We start from the raw sequence: 21319 nt of genomic DNA on the forward strand, positions 1-21319 counted from the left end.
CCGACATTTTAATTTCCAAGTAGGCCTCTACCAGCTCACTAGGGGAGCTGCAGGAAGGGTCATTCCTCTTTGGGATACGTATATAGATTACAGTCGATCTATGGTCGGGTCTCAAGAACATTGGGTGTGTGTTCATTTCCCAAGTTTCTTGTGCAGAGATCGCCATTTGGTTTAAGCATTCGAGCAAGCACGCCATTCAAAACCGTTAAGGAATGGCTGGCTTGGCAAGCGCGAGCTAGCAGCTTGGTAAAGGAGCACACCTCCAACCCTTGTGAGGTATAATTTAGATTACAGTAGATCTTCGCTTAGTTCTGTAAGTAAAACTTACCTCATGGATGTTGAGATTCCTCCAAATTTCTTTGTTTAATGTTATAAGCAGCATTAACGACTGTTTGAAAAGCTAATAATATGTGTTTGTGGTTTATAATATTTTACAAGCCCGGCTGCTCCGCTGTTAGACTTTTGGTCTTGTTTTTAATTGAGGGCATTTTATTTCATCTGTGTAAAAGTGTACCCAGTGTTGTAGCCATGCACATTAAGTATGTAGCAGAACATTGTATGTCTATCAAGTACGTAGTAGTATGTTATGAGTACCTCTATCAAGTACGTATCAGATCATGGTATGTCGATAGTGATTACATAGTAGTACGACGTGAGTACGTCTATAGGTCTATTAAGTACGTAGCAGAACATTGTATGTTAAGTACATAGACGTGAATACGTCTAGCCAGGAACAAAGCAGAACATGGTATGTCCATTAAGTACGTGGTAGTACGACATGAGTACATCATCTGTTAAGTACGTAGTAGTATGACGTGAGTACGTCTATTAAGTACGTAGCACAACATTGTATGTCTGGTGTACATAGTAGTATGACGAGAGTACGTGTATTGAGTATGTAGCAGAATATGGAATGTCTAGTGATTATGTAGTAGTACGCACTTAATAGTGATTAGTAGTACGACGTGATTACATCATCTATTAAGTACGTAGTAGTACAACGTGAGTACATCATCTATTAAGTACGTAGTTGTTATGTATTGCATGGGATTAAACCGGAAGGCGGATATAAAAGAGGCGGGGCATACGGCTGGGCAGAGGAAGCTGGGCCTACGCTGGGCGCTTATGGTTTTCCCGGCTGCGCAGTAAACGACCGATGGTGCACTCAAACTGTCTTCCCAGCCTGATACTTTGCATGGCGACGAAGGTGGGATTCTGGTGAGCGCGTGCAAAGCAAGCTGAGCTATTGCAGTTAGCTGTTGGCCTACCAACTCGTTATTTCACGGCATACGCTACTTGAGCACCATGTCCTACGGCCGGATTGACGAGTTCAACCCGCGCGAAGGAAGCTGGGAGGCGTACATTGAGCGTCTACAGTATTACTACCAAGCTAACGGCATCGAGGATGATGCCAGGAAGAAAGCAATCCTGATGTAGGTATGCGGCAGCGAGACGTTTACTATTCTGAAGAATCTCGCCATGCCCAGGACCACGATGGATTTAACACACGCCGAGCTTGTGGCAGCAATGAAGGAGCACTGCGAACCTACACCCTCAGTCATTGTGAGTCGATTCAATTTTTACATGTGTCGCCAAACCTCAACGCAGTCCATTTCGGCATTCATAGCTCACCTGAAACACCTTGCCCAGCATTGCCAGTTTGGTGCTACATTCGATGACATGCTAAGGGACTTGCTCGTAGTGGGAGTGGAGCAAGATCGGATTCGCCGGCGCCTACTTGCTGAACGGACTCTGACATTTTCCAGTGCAAAGGACATTGCTATCGCAATGGAGTGTGCAGACAAAAATGCTGCAGATATTGCACGCTCCATCACTTACCAGCCTAGTGCTGACCTGTCATCTGTCAACCGGGTGGGACAACATCCGACCCGAAAATCCGACGCCAAAACACCTGGAAACTGCTTGGCAGCTGGTGCTGGAAAATGTTTCCGCTGCAATGGGGAGCATTCTCCCACTACGTGCCGTTTCAAGAATGCTGCTTGCAACTACTGCCACAAGGTGGGTCATATCGCCTCTGCGTGCTTGTCTCGAAAACGGAGGGCAATGAGAGAGGAATGCAAAACCCACCTCCTTGACTTAGAGCCTAACCAAGAAGATGTGACTGATGGAGACAGCCCTAGCCACAAAGTTCAGTCATATGACCTTTTCCACACAAAGTCTGGCAGACAGTCTACTCCAATACTGGTTATAGTAGATATAGATGGACGGAATGTGGAAATGGAGATAGACACGGGTGCTGCTGTCTCACTCATGAGCGAAGCAGCTTTCCGTAACTTGTGGGGGAATTGTGAACAACCCAGCCTCCATTGGTCCCCGATCCAACTCATCACATATACTGGTGAGTCAATACAAGCCCGCGGGTCGTGTGATGTCACAGTAACCTACGGAAACAACACTCACAAATTACAACTCTTGGTCGTCCCTGGGGATGGACCCACACTTCTCGGGCGAAACTGGCTCGATGTTGTCAAACTCAATTGGGAACACATCCACCAACTACAGGCTTCCAAGCCACCAACTATACTGCAGCACCTCCTCAGGAGATACCCAGACATCTTCAAGGATGAACTCGGGACTTTGAAGGGCTTCACTGCCAAGGTCAATGTTGAGAAAGATGTGAAGCCAATTTTCTGCAAAGCACGCCCAGTCCCTCTCGCATTGCAAGAAAAAGTTAGCGCAGAATTAGCCAGACTGGAAAAGTTAGGTATCATTGAGTCAGTTCAGTACTCAAATTGGGCTGCTCCAGTTGTTCCTGTTGTGAAGCATTGTATTGTATTGCATTGTATTGTGTGTCGGCATTGTATTTGGAGTTAAGAAGTTTCACCAGTACGTTTTCGGTCGGCATTTCACGATTTACATGGACCACAAGCCACTGATTAGTTTGTTTGGTCCATCAAAGGCTACCTCAGAGGTCTTACCGCCTCGGATCATACGCTGGTCACTTTCACTCTCGGCTTATGATTACGATATTACATACAGATCTGGCTCCACAATTTCAAATGCAGACGCCATGGGTCGCCTACCACTTCCGGACACAGTGTTTGACCCCACTGTACCTGGCAGCGTGATATCTCTGATGGACTTTTTGAATGACAACCCAATTGATGCCAACCAGATACGGACCTATACCAGGCGTGACCCACTTCTTTCCAAGGTCATTCGTGCTACTGGGCATGGGTGGGGCCTTCTACGCGATGCTGACCCTGAATTGAATTCTTACAAGGTCAGGCAAAATGAACTAAGTGTCGAGAATGGCTGTTTGCTGTGGGGATGCCGAGTGGTCATTCCCCCAAACTTGCGCACAAAGATTTTGGACCAGCTTCACGATTGTCATCCAGGCATTGTAAGATTGAAATCGCTGGCACGGAACTATGTCTGGTGGCCTCACCTCGACTCTGACATCGAACAGTGTGTGAAACATTGTTATCCATGCCAAAGCAGTCGAAACGCCCCTGCTAAGGCACCATTACACCCCTGGGAATGGCCCACTGAACCATGGCAGAGGATTCAGCTTGACTATGCTGGACCCATCGAAGGCCGTATGATCCTTGTTGTTACAGACACTCACACTAAATGGATCGACGTCTATGTAACTGTTACGGATTCGTCACTTCCGTTGTTGTGGTTCTCATCCACTGTAAACATTTTTGGTTGCATGTACTATTATTGTTATCGTTTAAGTGAATTGGAGATAACTGTTTTCAAAAGGTAAAAAAAGCTAGTATTTTAAAAAGAAACCGGAAACCGGATCGGGAACCGGACGAAGAAGAAGAAGAGAAGAGGAAAAGGAGGCGGAGCGAGTGAGGTCGGAGAAGGAGCCGAGCTGCGTTGAGGTTTTGAGCAAACGCTGGCAAACGAGGGTCACTAGCGAACTTTGGGGTTTCCTGGGAAAGGGATTCCTGCGACAGAGTTGTTATCGCTGTGACAGATAAACCTGCATGACAGGTTTTGCGGTTGATTCCGAAGAGAATCATTGGAGTGCCGTTACGTCTCGAGAACGGACCGTTGGCCATTTTGCCTCGCGCTGGAGTTTTGCATCGCTCCAGGTTTTTCACCTCGCTTCAACCATTTCACCGCATCCAGACGTTAACCAGGTGTGTGTGTATAACGTGGATTTTGAGTGTGAATTTGTGGTTCGCCGATTGGGAGCCGTTGAACGTCCATACCCGAAGGTGTGATTTCCCAGCCGCCTCTTGAGGACACTTTTGCCGATCTTTGGCAGTGTGACTGTCAACCGAGCGGGATTCTGGTCTCGGTACAACATCGTTCTGACGATCACTAGAGCGTGGATCGACTTTGGTTTGAAGCTGGGACAGAGACATTGGGAATGTTATTTTCGCTCACTTGGAGCACAGTGAGTTATATTGTATGAAACTGATGGTACCATCATAGGAATGATATATTGGTTGTACAATTGATTAATATTGTTATTGTACTGTTATTCTTGTGTGACCTTAATACAATACTTGTTTGTTGGTAACAATTGGTGTGGTTTCACCATTGATCTTTGACATACAGAATAACACATCTTTCTGCCGTGACTCCTCTCGGGGCTCGGAGGTACACCGTGACCGGGGTTTGGGGAGGAGCACGTAACAGTAACACATACAGCAACCTCACACGCTACCATAGAGAGGCTGCGCCAGTGCTTTGCCACTCATGGTTTGCCATGCTTGATAGTCACGGACAATGGAACCTGTTTCTCAAGTTCTGAATTCACTGAATCCATCCGCCTGAATGGTTTAATTCACAGGTTTGTGAGCCCACACCATCAAGCTTCAAATGGACTATCTGAAAGCTCTGTGAGTTTTGTCAAGTCTGGTCTAAGTAAGATACCCGGTGGAGGCCTTCAGACCAGACTATCACGTGTGCTTTTCGCTCACCACATCACTCCCCACACAACGACAGGGGTGACACTGGCTGAGCTGCTGATGAAACGACGTTTGCGTACACGACTGGATTGTCTAAGACCTAAGATTGTCTTGATTTTGTCTAAGATTGTCTAAGACTTCAGCATGACAAACATGCTGTTCAGCGCTCTTTCAAGGTCGGGGACCCGGTGTTTGTGAGAAACCTTGGTCGCGGAATGGTTTGGTTACCAGGGCGGGTTCACAAAAATGAGGGACCGTTGTCCTACGTTATCAAACCAGAGGACAATCGAGTCGTCCGGAGGCACCTTGATCATGTCCGGTATCGGTCCTGTGATCCTGTCATTTTCACAAATGATATCTCGCCACTTCCTGAACCTGTGAACAGCGACATTGTTGCCGCAGATAGTACTGCACAACTCCCTGAGGCTGAACCCCATAACGCTGTTGCAGCACCACCAGTGGAGCCGTGTGGCGGCTTTGCACCACTCCCTGAGGCTGAACCCCATAACGCTGTTGCAGCACCACCAGTGGAGCCGTGTGGCGGCTTTGCACCCCGACGATCATCCAGAGTTCGAAAGGCGCCTACTCGCCTTGACTTGTAGCTAATATTCTTGTATGCATTTTGCATTCGACTTTCAATTTCAATTCAATTTTCGCAATCAATTTTGTATTTGCAATTTCGCAATTTTGTATGTCTGTATTTTTGTATGCATTGGTATGCTTTTCACTGTTATTTTCACATTGGTATTTTCACTGTTAATGGGAAGGGGGGGAGATGTTATGTATTGCATGGGATTAAACCGGAAGGTGGATATAAAAGAGGCGGGGCATACGGCTGGGCAGAGGAAGCTGGGCCTTCGCTGGGTGCTTATGGTTTTGTTTTCCAGGCTGTGCAATAAACGACCGATGGTGCACTCAAACTGTCTTCCCAGCTTGATACTTTGCATCATCATCATCATCATCATCATCATCATCATCATCATCATCATCTATTAAGTACGTAGTAGGCCGACGTGATATGATTACAGCTATTAAATACGTAGTAGTACGACGTGATTACATCATCTATTAAGTACGTAGTAGTATGACGTGATTACATCATCTATTAAGTACGTAGTAGTATGACGTGATTACATCATCTATTAAGTCCGTATTAGTACGACGTGATATTACATCTATTAAGTACGTAGTGGTATGACGTGATTACATCATCTATTAAGTACGTAGTAGTATGACGTGATTACATCATCTATTAAGTACGTAGTAGTACGACGTGAGTACATCATCTATTAAGTACGTAGTAGTACGACGTGATTACATCATCTATTAAGTACGTAGTAGTACGACGTGATTACATCATCTATTAAGTACGTAGTAGTACGACGTGAGTACATCATCTATTAAGTACGTAGTCGTACGACGTGAGTACATCATCTATTAAGTACGTAGTCGTACGACGTGATTACATCATCTATTAAGTATGTAGTAGTACAACGTGATTACATCATCTATTAAGTACGTAGTAGTACAACGTGAGTACATCATCTATTAAGTACGTCATAGTACGACGTGATTACATCATCTATTAAGTAAGTAGTAGTACAACGTGAGTACATCATCTATTAAGTACGTAGTAGTACGACGTGATTACATCATCTATTAAGTACGTAGTAGTACAACATGAGTACATCATCTATTAAGTACGTCGTAGTACGACGTGATTACATCATCTATTAAGTACGTAGTAGTACAACGTGAGTACATCATCTATTAAGTACATAGTAGTACGACGTGATTACATCATCTATTAAGTACGTAGTAGTACAACGTGAGTACATCATCTATTAAGTACGTCGTAGTACGACGTGATTACATCATCTATTAAGTACGTAGTAGTACAACGTGAGTACATCATCTATTAAGTACGTAGTAGTACAACGTGAGTACATCATCGATTAAGTACGTAGTAGTACGACGTGATTACATCATCTATTAAGTACGTAGTAGTATGACGTGATTACATCATCTATTAAGTCCGTATTAGTACGACGTGATATGATTACATCTATTAAGTATGTAGTTGTACGACGTGATTACATCATCTATTAAGTACGTAGTAGTACAACGTGAGTACATCATCTATTAAGTACGTAGTAGTACGACGTGATTACATCATCTATTAAGTACGTAGTAGTACAACGTGATTACATCATCTATTAAGTACGTAGTAGTACAACGTGAGTACATCATCTATTAAGTACGTCGTAGTACGACGTGATTACATCATCTATTAAGTACGTAGTAGTACAACGTGAGTACATCATCTATTAAGTACGTAGTAGTACGACGTGATTACATCATCTATTAAGTACGTAGTAGTACAACGTGAGTACATCATCTATTAAGTACGTAGTTGAAGGAGCTATGCTCCAATGCGAGTCGGAAGGATTGACGCGACCAAAGACGGAAATTCGTCCGAGTTGCTTTATTGCACGTATCAAACTCGGGTACTCTGAAAAGCCCGTTTATCGGGCAGCAATATATAAACACATTATGCCGGAGCGTTTGCCCGGGAAAAGCGAGACCGGGCATGCCCGGGCGTCAAGGGCGAGTCCTGGAAAGGCGAGTCTGGACCTGCCCGGGCATCCTGGGCGAGCCCTGGAAAGGCGAGGCTGGGCGTGCCCGGGCGTCCTGGGCGAGCCCTGGAAAGGCAAGGCTGGGCGTGCCCGGGCGTCCTGGGCGAGCCCTGGAAAGGCGAGGCTGGGCATGCCCGGGCGTCAAGGGCGAGTCCTGGAAAGGCGAGTCTGGACCTGCCCGGGCATCCTGGGCGAGCCCTGGAAAGGCGAGAGCGGTCATGCCCGGGCGTCCTGGGCGAGCCCTGGAAAGGCGAGAGCGGGCATGCCCGGGCGTCCTGGGCGAGCCCTGGAAAGGCGAGAGCGGGCATGCCCGGGTGTCCTGGGCGAGCCCTGGAAAGACGAGTCTGGGCATGCCCGGGAAAGACGAGACCGGGCGTGCCCGGGAGGCTCGGGCGAGCCCGGGAACAGCGAGTCCGGGCATGCCCGGGAGAGGCGCGTCTGGGCCTGTCCGGGCGGCCTGGACGAGCCCGGCATGGTGATTGCTCCCTGGCCACGTCCTTGGTAGGTGCAAGGCGATTGTGTACACCCAGCGGTAACCGCTACATAGTCGTACAACGTGATTACATCATCTATTAAGTACGTAGTAGTACGACGTGATTACATCATCTATTAAGTACGTAGTAGTACAACGTGAGTACATCATCTATTAAGTACGTAGTAGTACAACGTGATTACATCATCTATTAAGTACGTAGTAGTACAACGTGAGTACATCATCTATTAAGTACGTAGTAGTACAACATGATTACATCATCTATTAAGTACGTAGTAGTACGACGTGATTACATCATCTATTAAGTACGTAGTACAACGTGAGTACATCATCTATTAAGTACGTAGCATAACGTAGTTTCTTAAAATGGTCACCTTCATAGTTGAGCTCCTCTTCAAATTCACATTGCATACCCACCGGGTGGATAATTAACAGGTTGCATTATAATAAAATGAGAAAACTGCATTTGGGGCAACGTTCGCCCCACGTATCAAGCTTGGTTCGACCTGGATCCAATTCACCACGGAGAAACATGACGTCACTCAAAAACACCCCGACAGTGCTTGTGTCGATATGTGTGCAGTTCATGTTGAAAAATGAAATAATCTGATCGACCATTGGGAAATTCACCTGAGAGTCACACGAAGCCTCATGACGTAAGGTACGTCTCAGCGGTTATATTGTAGGGTCGTGTGAGAGATTTCATCGAAGTGATCACGTGGATTGTGAATTTGGTCACGAGGTCATTCTTCGATATCGTGTGTGCTGTGAAGTATCCTCGACACCCGGAGGTCCGCAGTCAAAAGCCCGCGATTGGGTGCACTGAGAGGCTGCCGCCACTGGGTGGTGTTGATGCGTGAAGCGTTGGAAAGATATAAATAAATGAAGGAATGAATGACAATACGGAAAAGAAGGAAAAGAAAAATCCTAATAGTAATAGTAAAAAATCCGCGACAAGTGAAATCCCAGGAGGGGGGGCCTCAGGGTTAAGGCCTCGGTTAGCGCGAGGCCGTTCGCGCGCATTATAACGCGGGGTCGTCGGCTCTGGTGGAATCCTGAGGAGCGAAGAGCGAGCGGAACAGACCAACAGGGAAGTACAAATATATAAAATAAAGAAATAAAGGGGGGCGAGCGGAAGCTGCGAACAGCTGACGGTCGGGGAGCTAAATAGAGCCAGCCATGTTCTGAGGAGGCGATCTGTGCTGGTTTCATGGAGCGGCTCCGAAGCGCCTTTGTTTGCACGCGTTGCGGGAGAGGGTTCGACCTGTGGAACCGTGGTCCTTCCCACGTCGTCGTCCTGTAGACCCCTTCGAGTCCCGAATCCGTGACCGGCCGCCTGGAGCGCGACGCCTGGGTGAGTCGGTTTTGTCTGACCAACTGTGTTTTTATTTATTTATTTTTATTCCATTTTTCTTCGCCTTCGTGTTGCTTGACGATCGAAGTTCCGAGTTCCCGGTCCAGTTCCGGGTGTTCTGGCTTCGGATCCAGGGTTCCAGATTCGAATCTTATTGGACGTTATTAGAGGCTTGACTTGCCGACGTAGATGTGGTGAGTCTGTGGTGAATCGGTCACTGGGAGTGTTGATGATGGGGGAACCTTTACGCGTGTGATTGTGCGTGTTTGCGCATGTGTGTTTGCGTGTGCATGTTGCGTGTGCATGTTGCGTGTGTGTTTGCGCGTGTGTGTGCGCGCGTGTGTTTGTTGCATGGTGTGTGTGTTTGTGTGCGTGTTTGTTGCGTGGTGTGTTTGTTGCATGGTGTGTTTGTGTGCGTGTGTGTTGCATGGTGTGTGTGTGTGTGTGTGTTGCATGGTGTGTGTGTGTGTGTGTGTGTGTGTGTGTGTGTGTGTGTGTGTGTGTGTGTGTGTGTGTGTTTGTTTGTGAGCGTGTTTGTTGCTTGATGTGTGTGTGTTTGTGAGTGCATGTGTGTGTTTGTGAGCGCGCGTGTGTGTTTGTGAGCGAGAGTGTGTGTGTGTGTGTGTGTGTGTGTGTGTGTGTGTGTGTGTGTTTGAGCGTGTGTTTGTGAGAGTGTTGCATGATGTGTGTGTGTTTGTGAGTGCATGTGTGTGTTTGTGAGCGTGTGTGCGTGTGTTTGTTGCATGGTGTGTGTGTGTGGGTGTGTGTGTGTTTGTGAGAGTGTTGCATGATGTGTGTGTTTGTGAGTGCGTGTGTGTGTGTGAGCATGTGTTTGTGAGCGTGTGTGTGTGTGTGTGTGTGTGTGTGTGTGTGTGTGTGTGTGTGTGTGTGTGTGAGTGTTGCATGATGTGTGTGTGTTTGTGAGTGTTGCACGATGTGTGTGTGTGTTTGTGAGAGTGTTGCATGATGTGTGTGTGTTTGTGAGAGTGTTGCATGATTTGTGTGTGTGTTTGTGAGAGTGTTGCATGATGTGTGTGTGTGTTTGTGAGAGTGTTGCATGATGTGTGTGTGTGTTTGGCAGTGTTGCATGATGTGTGTGTGTGTTTGTGAGTTGCATGATGTGTGTGTGTGTGTTTGTGAGTGTTGCATGATGTGTGTGTGTGTGTGTGTGTGTGTGTGTGTGTGTGTGTGTGTGTGTGTGTGTGTGTGTGTGTGTGTGTGTGTGTGTGTGTGTGTGTGTGTGTGTGTGTGTGTGTGTGTGTGTGTGTGTGTGTGTGTGTGTGTGTGTGTGTGTGTGTGTGTGTGTGTGTGTGCATCCACATCCACGCATGCGTGCACGGGCACGTTTTTCACCTGCCTAAATTGGTTCACTTTCAAGGTTTGGACCGGCCAGCCGTTTCTTGAAATACTGGGCCTATCAATCACACACTGAGCTTCTGGCCTAACGTACTGACAGTGGGGCCTTACTTGGACACAACCCCAAAATAATGACTCTGTGCATGCTAATGTTATAATCTGAACATAGAGTTGATTATTTAAATCCCATGCACTGCGGATTTTTACCTCCGACACCGAAGCTGGATAGAGGTTATGTGTTTACCCCTGTCTGCTTGTCTGTCTGTGAACAGAATATCTCTAAAGGCTGTCGACGGATTCAGACAAAATTTGGTGGAGACGTCGGGTATGTGATCATAACGAAATGATTCGATTTTGGTGAAGATCCAGATCCGCATATTATAATTTTATAAATTGATTCTTCACTATTGAGAGATAGGGCCAAAAACGATATACTGTATATATATATATATATATATATATATATATATATATAAATATATATATATATGTATCACGATATCTCAAAGTTGTGGAAGGATTCAGACGAAATCTGGTGGACAGGTTGGATGTCTGGCAAGGCCAAAATGGTTACATTTTGATTTTGATGAGGCGCCATTGGAGCGGAGCCATTGTACACCTGGCTCTGGCGACCAGGTGTGTATTCCCGTCAAGCATTCCTCACTCCTGTTTGTCAATCGATCAGAATTGACAGGAACGCGATGACATGTCGGGGTTATCGTGCATGACTCAACGGGTAAAAACGTGCAACCGAGTACTTACATAGTTTTACATAATTTTGAAAGCTCTAAATATGTCATGAATGAATGAATGAATGATCGTTTTAAGGCCATTTTTCCCCGCTAGAGCGGGGGTTAGCCTACTCTAAACATGTTATGATATGTATAATATAGATCTACTGGTAATTGGAATATAATTGAAATTCAGCATTGATTGTTTTTAAGACCTTCACTCCTTAATTCCTCTTTTTCCCACCTCTGGAACAAACTCCCTCCCTCTCTTCAATCCCACTTCTCCCTCCGGGTCTTTAAAACAGCTGTTTACCACCACCTCTTATCTTCCCCCTTCAAAAACCTTGATCTTTTCTACCCTCATTAATACACCCCAAATCCACCTTTTTAAATTCCGTTTTCTTTCCTGCAAGTCCTCGTAGTGTCCATCTTGTTTATCCCGTGTACCCTGCCCCAACCCTCTCCTTCCACAGATCTCCCGATGTCCCTGTTCCCTACTGTTGTTGTGCTCCTTCTCTCCACCCCTCTTGTCTCCCGCTCCCTTTATTATATGTTATATGTGTTAGCTCTCACACAAGCCTCGACTTGGCATACAAAACTTTTTTTTCTTCTATATTTGTGTATTAACCACACCCCCAACTTTAACCTGATTTTTCCAATAAAAAAGTGTGGTTAATACACTGGAAAATACAGTACTAAACAATGACTTCTAGTTTAGTGGGAAGAAAGTGGTATCGTGCACCCCCCGGAAATCAACTTCTAATCGACGTCTCTAGATCAGAAAAAATGCGTAGAAAACGTCCCACGTATCATTTTAATGCAAATTAGGCCGCCATTACCTATATCTCAGCTATTACTGCAGATAACTGAACAAATAAGGTGTCTAGACCCATGTTCTGAGGGTCAAAGATTATAATAAAACTATTCTTGAAGTGACCACGTGTCCGTGACATACTAGTATGCAAATTAGGGCCGCCATTACCAAAAAACTTTTTTTGCCATATCTCGGCCAATATTGCACATAACTGCACAAGTAAGGTGTCTAGACCCATGTTTTTAAGGGTCAAGGATCATTATAGGACCATTCCTGAAGTAACTATGTGTGTCCTTGGCATGTAAACATGTAAATTCTAAAGTGCCGGCATTACCAAAAATTTGATTTTTCGCTGTATCTTTGCCAATATTGTAGACAAGTTAAGAGGGGTTTTTCAGGCTAATGATTTCACAAATGGTGTTATTTTTGCGATCACAGGTCCACTATCAGATCAATCAATCATCGTCGCTTTCAATGAAATCATCAAAGTCAAACTCGTCCTCTTCTTCCTCCTCCTCCTCCTCTTCTTCACGATCTTCAGTGTCCAGAAGATCAACCAGCGAGGTTGGTAGGACAGGACCGCAGGACCACACCGGTTCTAACACGCCTTCGTCAGTCCTCATCCATCCCTGCCCCTCATCGTAGGGTTTTGGCTTTTCTACAATGGGTTCGTCAGCTCGCTTGTACAAGGCAACGCGGTGGTTCACATGCTGGATGTGCGGCTTCAGAGCAGACTGGCAGGGAGGAAGGCGAGCCAGGTCGACTTTAGACTTGGAAGTGAGTTTCTTGTCCTCCCCCACCATTTTGCGCAGCAGCTTGGTACGGATGATGTCCACCGAAAACTCTCGACTCTGTCCGTACATCAGGCAGGTGAACTGTTCCAACTGCTTCAGCACGTGTGGCTTGATGTTCCAGTCATCACCGAGTTGCCTGAAGGTCTTGTGAAACCTGGAGTTCTTCTCCAGCTTTTTCAGGGGCCCCACCTTCCCCTTGCCTTTGAAGGAACTGGTGCAGTCCTCTCCACTGAATACATAGAACCCAAGAAGAGTGCCGCAGTAGTCTTCTCCCAGGGATTCTGCGAGCTCAGAGTCTAGGTTGAGTAGTTGTCGATGTTTCCCTGACCCCGTATCCAGGTATACAGTCAGCTTGATGGCGTGAGCGTGGTGGAGAAGAATCACAAAGATATCTGTGTCAGGGGTTCTGAACACAGCGTTCTTGTATCCGAGGGCGGCGGCGTGATGGAGGTACAGTACCACCCTAGTATCAGTCTCTTCCTGGTTGCTGTAGATTGTGGGGAGCTCACGCACCTCGACCTGAAACACAAAGAGGCATTGGACTTTGAAAATTGAGGTAGAAAGCTGTACACAAGCCAGAATGAAATTGCATCAACTTTGTGATCGACCTTCGTGAATGAGACATAGTTCTTGATTGGGTCATACTCTTGATTGGGTCATACATTACATCGAACTAGACCCATTTTCTCGGCCCATGATTCGATTTGCTCCCATGCATTTTCTTTGTTCTTCCAAGATGAGAAGACTTCCACTCACTCAGTTTTGCGATCACCATCGTTGATCTCTACTTTGTCACAGAAAATGCACTCTGGTGGGAAGATGGGTCCAGCGGAACCCGCTGAAGACGATTTACGAGGGGAGTGATGCCATTGCGAGGTTGATGCTTCTGGTTCTGTATCACCTCCCAGACGATTGAGGTTGCCAGTAAAGTGCTGATAACACTGACGGTGATACCCAACACTTTCCAGATCATCGGGGAGAGTTGTAGGAATCTGGTCGCACACTGATTGCATACGATATGGGGACTCATGTGATTGATGGAGACGTTGGTCCCGGATCTTATGAAGTTGCTGTGGTTTTTCACTTGCAGTTCCTTTGATTTTCCTGAGGGGTGTAAAACTATCATGATCAGACGTGGATAGCACATGAAGGATGCATGTAGGCGGGGAGTGTTTGGGGGCTGCAGGATCTGCGCTCTGGTTACGTTTTCTTTTGGGCATGATGGCTTAATGTCCACTTCTATCACCACTGCTTATCTGGAATGGGAAAGAGAAGTTACATTGGTGAAAGTATTGCCCTAAAAACACACTGAAAAAACCCTCTCAACTTATCTGCAATATTGGCTGAGATACAGCGAAAAATCCAATTTTCGGTAATGTCGACACTTTAGAATTTACATATTTACACGCCAAGGACATGCATTGTTACTTCAGGAATGGTCTTTTAATGATCCTTGACCCTCAAAACATGGGTCTAGACACCTTACTTGTGCAGTTATGTGCAATATTAGCCGATATATGCCAAAAAATTGATTTTTCGGTAATGGCGGCACTAATTTGCATACTAGTATGCCACGGACACATGTGGTCACTTCAAGAATAGTTTTATTATAATCTTTGACCCTCAAAACATGGGTCTAGACACCTTAATTGTTCAGTTATCTGCAGTAATGGCTGAGATATGGGTAATGGTGGCCTAATTTGCATAAAAATGATACGGGACATTTTTACAATTTGTTAACGTAGCTCATCGTTTTCTACGCATTTTTTCTGATCTAGACGTCGATTAGAAGTTGATTTCCGGGGGGTGCACGATACCCCTTTCTTCCCACTAAACTATTTATGTCCCTACAAAATTTATAAAAATTATCATCGCATATGTGGTTGTGAGTTTGATATTTGGCAAGATCTTGATATTTGGTCCTGTATGACACACGGAGGTCCAAAAGTTTTTACCATGTTATAATTGTTCAAGCTACAATCTTGCAATTAAAAAATTTCTAACTTAGATCCGAGTAACAAAAAAAAAAAAAAACGCCAACCAGAAATGATTCCATTAATTTTTTTTTTGTCCCCGTCACACCGCGGAGCGAAAGGGGGACTATGGTTTGCCCCTCCGTGTGTGTGTGTGTGTGTGTGTGTGTGTGTGTGTGTGTGTGTGTGTGTGTGTGTGTGTGTGTGTGTGTGTGTGTGTGTGTGTGTGTGTGTGTGTGTGTGTGTGCGCGCGCGCGCGCGTGTGTGTGTGTGTGTGTGTGTGTGTGTGTGTGTGTGTGTGTGTGTGTGTGTGTGTGTGTGTGCGCGCGTGTGTGTGTATGTGCGCGCGTGTGTGTGTGTGGGCGTGTATGTGTGCGTGCGTAAGCGAAGGACCGAATTCTAATTTGATGTGTGGGTGAAACCCACGTCAAAATCCAAGATGGCCACCGCCATGTATGTCTGACGCCATGTATGTCTGAACCTTATGACCGGAATATCCTGAAAAATAAGCGAAGTACCAACTTCTAATCTGGTGTGTGGGTGTATCTAGGCATAAGGAAGAACGCTATTGAAAATTGGGTCGCCACGTCAAAATACAAGATGGCCGCCACCATATATATGTCTGAACCTTGTGAGCGAAATATCTTGAAAAATAAACGAACTACTAACTTATAATCTGGTGTGTGGATGTATCTACGCATAAGGGAGAACGCTATTGAAAATTGGGTCGCCACGTCAAAATACAAGATGGCCACCACCATATATATGTCTGAACCTTGTGAGCGAAATATCTTGAAAAATAAACGAACTACTAACTTCTAATCTGGTGTGTGGGTGTATCTACACATAAGGGAGAACGCTATTGAAAATTGGGTCGCCACGTCAAAATCCAAGATGGCCGCCTTGCGTCTTCCACTTTGTCAACTCACATCACTTCACCGACGGGGGACCTAGGCGTAACGCTTGTTTTTTTTGTATACAAGATCGAGTCACGTGAAGGTGAGCTAACATCAATCACAAAAAAGACAAACGGACACACAAAACATACAATAAAGGGAGCGGGAGACTAGATGGGGAGAGAGAGGAAAGCACACAAGTACAACAGCTGAGAACAGGGACAATGGAAGATCCGTGGGAGGGAGAGGGCTTGGGGGGGGGGGGCGGAGGCATGGGAAGGGGGGGGGGAATTTGTCAATAAGTAATAAGCTCTAAAATTTTGTCCCGTATGGCACGCCGTAATCTATCTATCTGTATATATATATATATATATATATATATATATATATATATATATATATGCTAGGTGGCTAGGCCGGTCGAGGCCACCTTGGCCGGGCTGGGCCCATTTCCAATAAATCATCTTCTTTCAAAATTCTCTTGAAGTACAACTTATGCACTTAATAGGAATATCTGACTGATTGCAACACATGCTTTCAAAATTCTCTCTCGTGTGGCCCGACAGAAGAAAGAACAAGGAATCGTTGAGCACTAACTGATACTGGGCTCGCATCAGATCTATGTACAGAAGATTAAATTCATTCAAAAAGAACCCGGGCAACGCCGGGTGCATTCAGCTCGTGCTTTTATATTATTACCGGATTTATTTACTGTATACCCCCAAAAATGTTTGATTACAAGTGAGATTGTTAAGCTGTATCAATCACCCTGAATATTAGGGGTATTTGCTGGTGCAGACCTTCATTTGTTACTTCAGGAAATTTGAACGTTTTAAACTTTATAGAGATCAATCATCTGTTCAAGTATCTTTGTACACGGATGCAGCAAATAATATAATGATTTGGTAAAACATATACCAGTCTTTATTCCTTTTCTCAACAAGTCACACTTTATTCAAGAATGTTGAAACTAGTCTGCAGCTGAAGACTAGCTTCTGAATTCATTGGAAAATTCCAATGGAAAATTTCTTTGGGTCAAAGAGCATGTGATTTGCTTCAATAATCCAGCCAGATCAGATCATCATCTATCATGTTTCCATCAACCTCAGGTTGGTGATGCATATACGGGAATGATGTTTATTTTTTCTTCTTCTAAAATTCCATCTTGATCTTTTCAGTGATTTGGGTTATTATGACAAAACTGGGGGCAAGTACATGTAGCCTATTGCCCACATTAGTCTTGGTAGTATAAGGTTGACTGCCTAGATTTAACTTCCATTTCATTATTATGAAAAACGTTATGTATGTATGTACATGTGCACTTACATTCAAGTTGTCCTGTACGACACACACACACACGTTGTCTCTTACAACACATTTTCATTTTTAAAAATGATATTTTGATTACATCGGTTATTTCTTAAGTGTCACTTTCCATGTTTTTGATGGATTCTATCATATTCCAGACCAACTGACTGTTTTGACAATTGTTGAAGTACAAAATTTGACATTTTTCAGAGATGTCCCATACGACACATTTTGGATGTCCCGCACGACACATTTTGGATGTCCTGCACGACACAATTTTGGATGTCCCGTATGACCCATTTTTCTCGGAAATGTTTACTTCATTAAAAATGTTTTTGACAGTACAGTTAGTGTATATCTAACTCTTCTTTGGCATCTAGGTTAAAGTTTGAAATTTCTTTCAATAAAGTTTTCATGTGCAACTGTTACGGATTCGTCACTTCCGTTGTGGTGGTTTTCATCCACTGTAAATATTTCTGATTCCATGTACTATTATTGTTTTCAAAAGGTTTATTGTCCATGAACTGTTTTCAAAAGGTAAAAAAGTTAATGTTAAAAGAAACAGGAAACCGGATCGGGAACCGGACGACGAAGAGGAAGAAGAAGAAAAGAGGGTGGAGCGAGTGAGTCGGAGAAGAATGCCGAGCTGCTCCGAATTCTGAAGCGAACGTTGTCGAACGGGAGTCACTAGCGAACTTTCGGGTTTCCCGGGAAAGGGATCCCTGCGACAGTTGTCATCGCTGTGACCGATCAACCTGCGTGTCAGGTTTTTGGCGGTGGATTCCGAGGAGAATTATCGTCCGGCCATTACGTCTCAAGAACGGGTCGTCGGCCATTTTGACTCGTGCGTCGAGCAAGGTTTCTTTGCTTCGTCAGCCGTTTTCACCGCGTTCAGACGTTTGTGTGTGTGTGTGTGTGTGTGTGTGTGTGTGTGTGTGTGTGTGTGTGTGTGTGTGTGTGTGTGTGTGTGTGTGTGTGTGTGTGTGTGTGTGTGTGTGTGCGCGCGCGTGCGCACCGTGGCTTTTGAAGATTAATTTGCGGTTCGCCGACTGTGAGCCGTGAAAGTCCATACCCGAGGGTGTGATTTCCCAGTCGCCTTGAGGGCGCCTTTGTGCAGCTTGGGGCTGTGTGACTGTACTTGACATCCGCACGGGATTCTGGTCTCGATTGGACATCGTTCTGGCGATCGCTGGAGCGAATCGACTTCGGCTGGAAACTGGAATCAACTTGGGTTGGAGGCTGGGAAAGAGATATTGGGAATGTTCTGGGTTCACTCACTTGGAGCACAGTGAGTTATATATTACGAAACTGATGGTACCATCATAGGATATATTGATTGTACTTTTGATTACTATTTGTTGTACTGTTATTCCTGTGTGATCTTAATACAATATTTGTTTGTGAGTAACAATTGGTGTGGCATCACCATTGATCTTTGACATACGGAATAACACATTTTTCTGCCGTGACTCCTCTCGGGGCTCGGAGGTGCACCGTGACCAGGGGGTCGGGGAGGAGCACGTAACAGAAATAGAGTTTTAGGGCTAAACTTTTTTTTTTCAAAAACATGTTTTTCTGCATCCTGTACGACATGCCACTATTTTAAACCTATTTCACAAAAAATGATTGATCACCAGAGCTGACCAAAACAAACAACAGGCATTTTAAGGCCATTTTCCCTGCAAGAGCGTGGGTTAGCCTTGCGGTCCCCATGACAATCTTCTCCATTTTGCCCTCTTTTCTGCATCTCCCAACCATTGATTTATATTTCCCTGTGGTGATGTTATTTCCACAAAACAGATCTTCATTCCTTATTTGTATGGTCAACAGGCTGGAAAGTGTTGTCTAAATGTCCCTTACAACATGTGTTTTTTTTTGTTTTGTTTTTTTTACACCTTTTTATGTAATGCAGTGATGTTGACTGACTTCCAAGTAGATGGAAGATGACCTCGGGCAAATGACAGGGTAAAATGGCAGAAAGAGAATGTGCAAGAGCAGTAAAGAAGGTTTTTGGGATAAGTGAGCTGATTCTGTCCTGTCCAGTTGCAGAATCGTAGTCGTGGGTGCCTTCACAGGTGAAAAGGACACAGAGTCCAGGAGCAGTTGGTCACGACTTAATAGGGTGGGTTCGAGTGGTTGGTGTATCGAGACTGGTTGGTGACCCAAGATTTGGAAGCAAATACAGAATTGAGTCATTCGGCCTTCTCACAAGCACAGGTGGATTATCACGAGCAGAGTTGGCCATTTGAAGTGGGGGAAGGAATGGAGGGGTAGCATACACCAAAGACCAATTTGTATTATTGGCTAATAATATCAGTGTTATGGATCTTGGCTAGGGGGTAAAATGGGGGTGTTATGGTGTTATGTATTGTCAGTGGTGGAAGGTAATACAACACTGAATAAAGAGGTGGACAAAGAGATAAAAAGGAGCTTGTTACAAGGAGTGTTGAGAAGAACGCTTTGATGGGTAACCATTAAAAAAGATCGTAGAGAGGTGAACGGCCATTTCAATCAATTCTTGTAGGAAAGAGTAGGATTGGATAATGAGAGTGCAAAATGACATGAGAGGCCATCCATCTGTGTGTCCTGGGAGTGCAGAATGGTGCCACCACTTCCTCGTTGTAGTTTCATTTGGTTGTCATTGCTTTGGACTCAAAAGTATCTAGGAGATATCGGTATGATTACGTGGAATGAGGTCGGGGTATCAAGCTCGAAGGGATAGCTGTATTCCAAGCTGTGGACAAAGGCATTGTAGGCTGAGAAGTTCAGATTTACCAAGGAAGGACTTGGTGCAATGGTGGATGCCCATTCTGTGGCTGACTTTGGAGACCAGCTTTGAAATATGGTCTATTTTAATTAACAGGTGAGGTTAAACAGTATGATTTGATCTAACACTGTCGCTTCTGAAGGTCAATCACCTTCAGCACATATGATCCACGCAATGCTTGTGTTCAGATTCTGCATTTGCATTACTGGCTAAAATAGTTATTCAGCAAATAGCAAAACTCGAAAGAGCTCTCTTGTCGTGCCAGTACAAAGGCATGACATTCTGCCACTGGGAATTAATCGATGGGACTACTTCCTCCTCGTGCATATAAATTACTGCCAGGTCAGATCCTCATTATTGACATCTTTTGAAATTCTTGATTCTCATTCTCAGGGAGGAGAAAGGTTCACCTTCTTCCCTGTTGATTGGTATTATGAGGTGAGTATGGATGCTGGTGAAGGAATCGACAAAAGCACCAAGGACGAGAATGCAGTATTTAAAGAAAAAAAATACCAAAAACCACTGACCTGTCAGCAGTGTGACAGCAACAAGACTTGTACTTCAGCCTCATTGTAGGAGATGCTAATGTTAAGATCCAGGAGGGGTTGTTCTGATGCTATTAGGGTAGCTGCCATTGGGAGAAGGAGTAATCTTTTAAGCTATGGCCTTGTTTGTACGCTGTGAGCTGTTCTGATAATTATTGAACGGATGACATAGAAGGATGGAGGTTGCCAAATCTGGGTGACCTTGTATGCTACTTTTGCTTGTATGGTTTTCTAAGAGAGGTCGTGGCTGATGACTATGCCTATAAATTGAAAAGACTGAACCTCTTCCAGTAGCTGACCAATTAAATCGATAGGTGGGTTTATTTGTCGATCCTTCCGGAGTGACAGTGTTAGACGAAGATTTTGTTTTTCCACCAGGATTGAAAGACTCATTTTATTTATTAAACCAGCATCTAATCAATTCTGGATCAGCAGCGAATGAAAAAGCTGTTTGCTTATCAGTGGAACAGTGTGCTTTACAATGCAATGTGGAATTGTCCACAAGGAGGAGAGTGTTTTCCATGAAACATCAGATGTGTCGTTTGAGGAACAAGACTGGACAAAAGACATTCTTTGGGCACACGAGACAGATATATATATATATAGACAGATACATCGAGGCAGATACATAGAGACAGATATATATAGAGACAGATATATATAGAGACAGATATATATAGAGACAGATATACAAAGAGACAGATATATATATAGAGACAGATATATATATAGAGACAGATATATATATATAGACAGATAT

General features: G+C 44.6%; 1 protein-coding gene across 6 annotated transcripts in view; it reads left to right on the plus strand.

Moving 5' to 3' along the window:
* Positions 1-21319, plus strand: part of ZSWIM8 (zinc finger SWIM-type containing 8) — a 391013-nt gene that overhangs the window by 44488 nt on the left and 325206 nt on the right. The window contains exons 1-2 of one of the 6 annotated variants that reach the window (XM_078776667.1): positions 9136-9375; positions 11004-11056. The exons of 2 other annotated variants lie outside the window; for them this stretch is intronic. The gene's annotated coding sequence lies outside the window, so the exon portion shown is untranslated. Of the gene's footprint in view, positions 1-9134; positions 9376-11003; positions 11057-21319 lie in introns of those variants that run through there. 3 more of the 6 variants (XM_078776668.1, XM_068113900.2, XM_078776671.1) reach the window with 3 other exon arrangements.

This window comes from Myxine glutinosa, chromosome 4 (genome assembly GCF_964187855.1).
Source record: "Myxine glutinosa chromosome 4, kmMyxGlut1.1, whole genome shotgun sequence".
NCBI lineage: Eukaryota > Metazoa > Chordata > Myxini > Myxiniformes > Myxinidae > Myxine > Myxine glutinosa.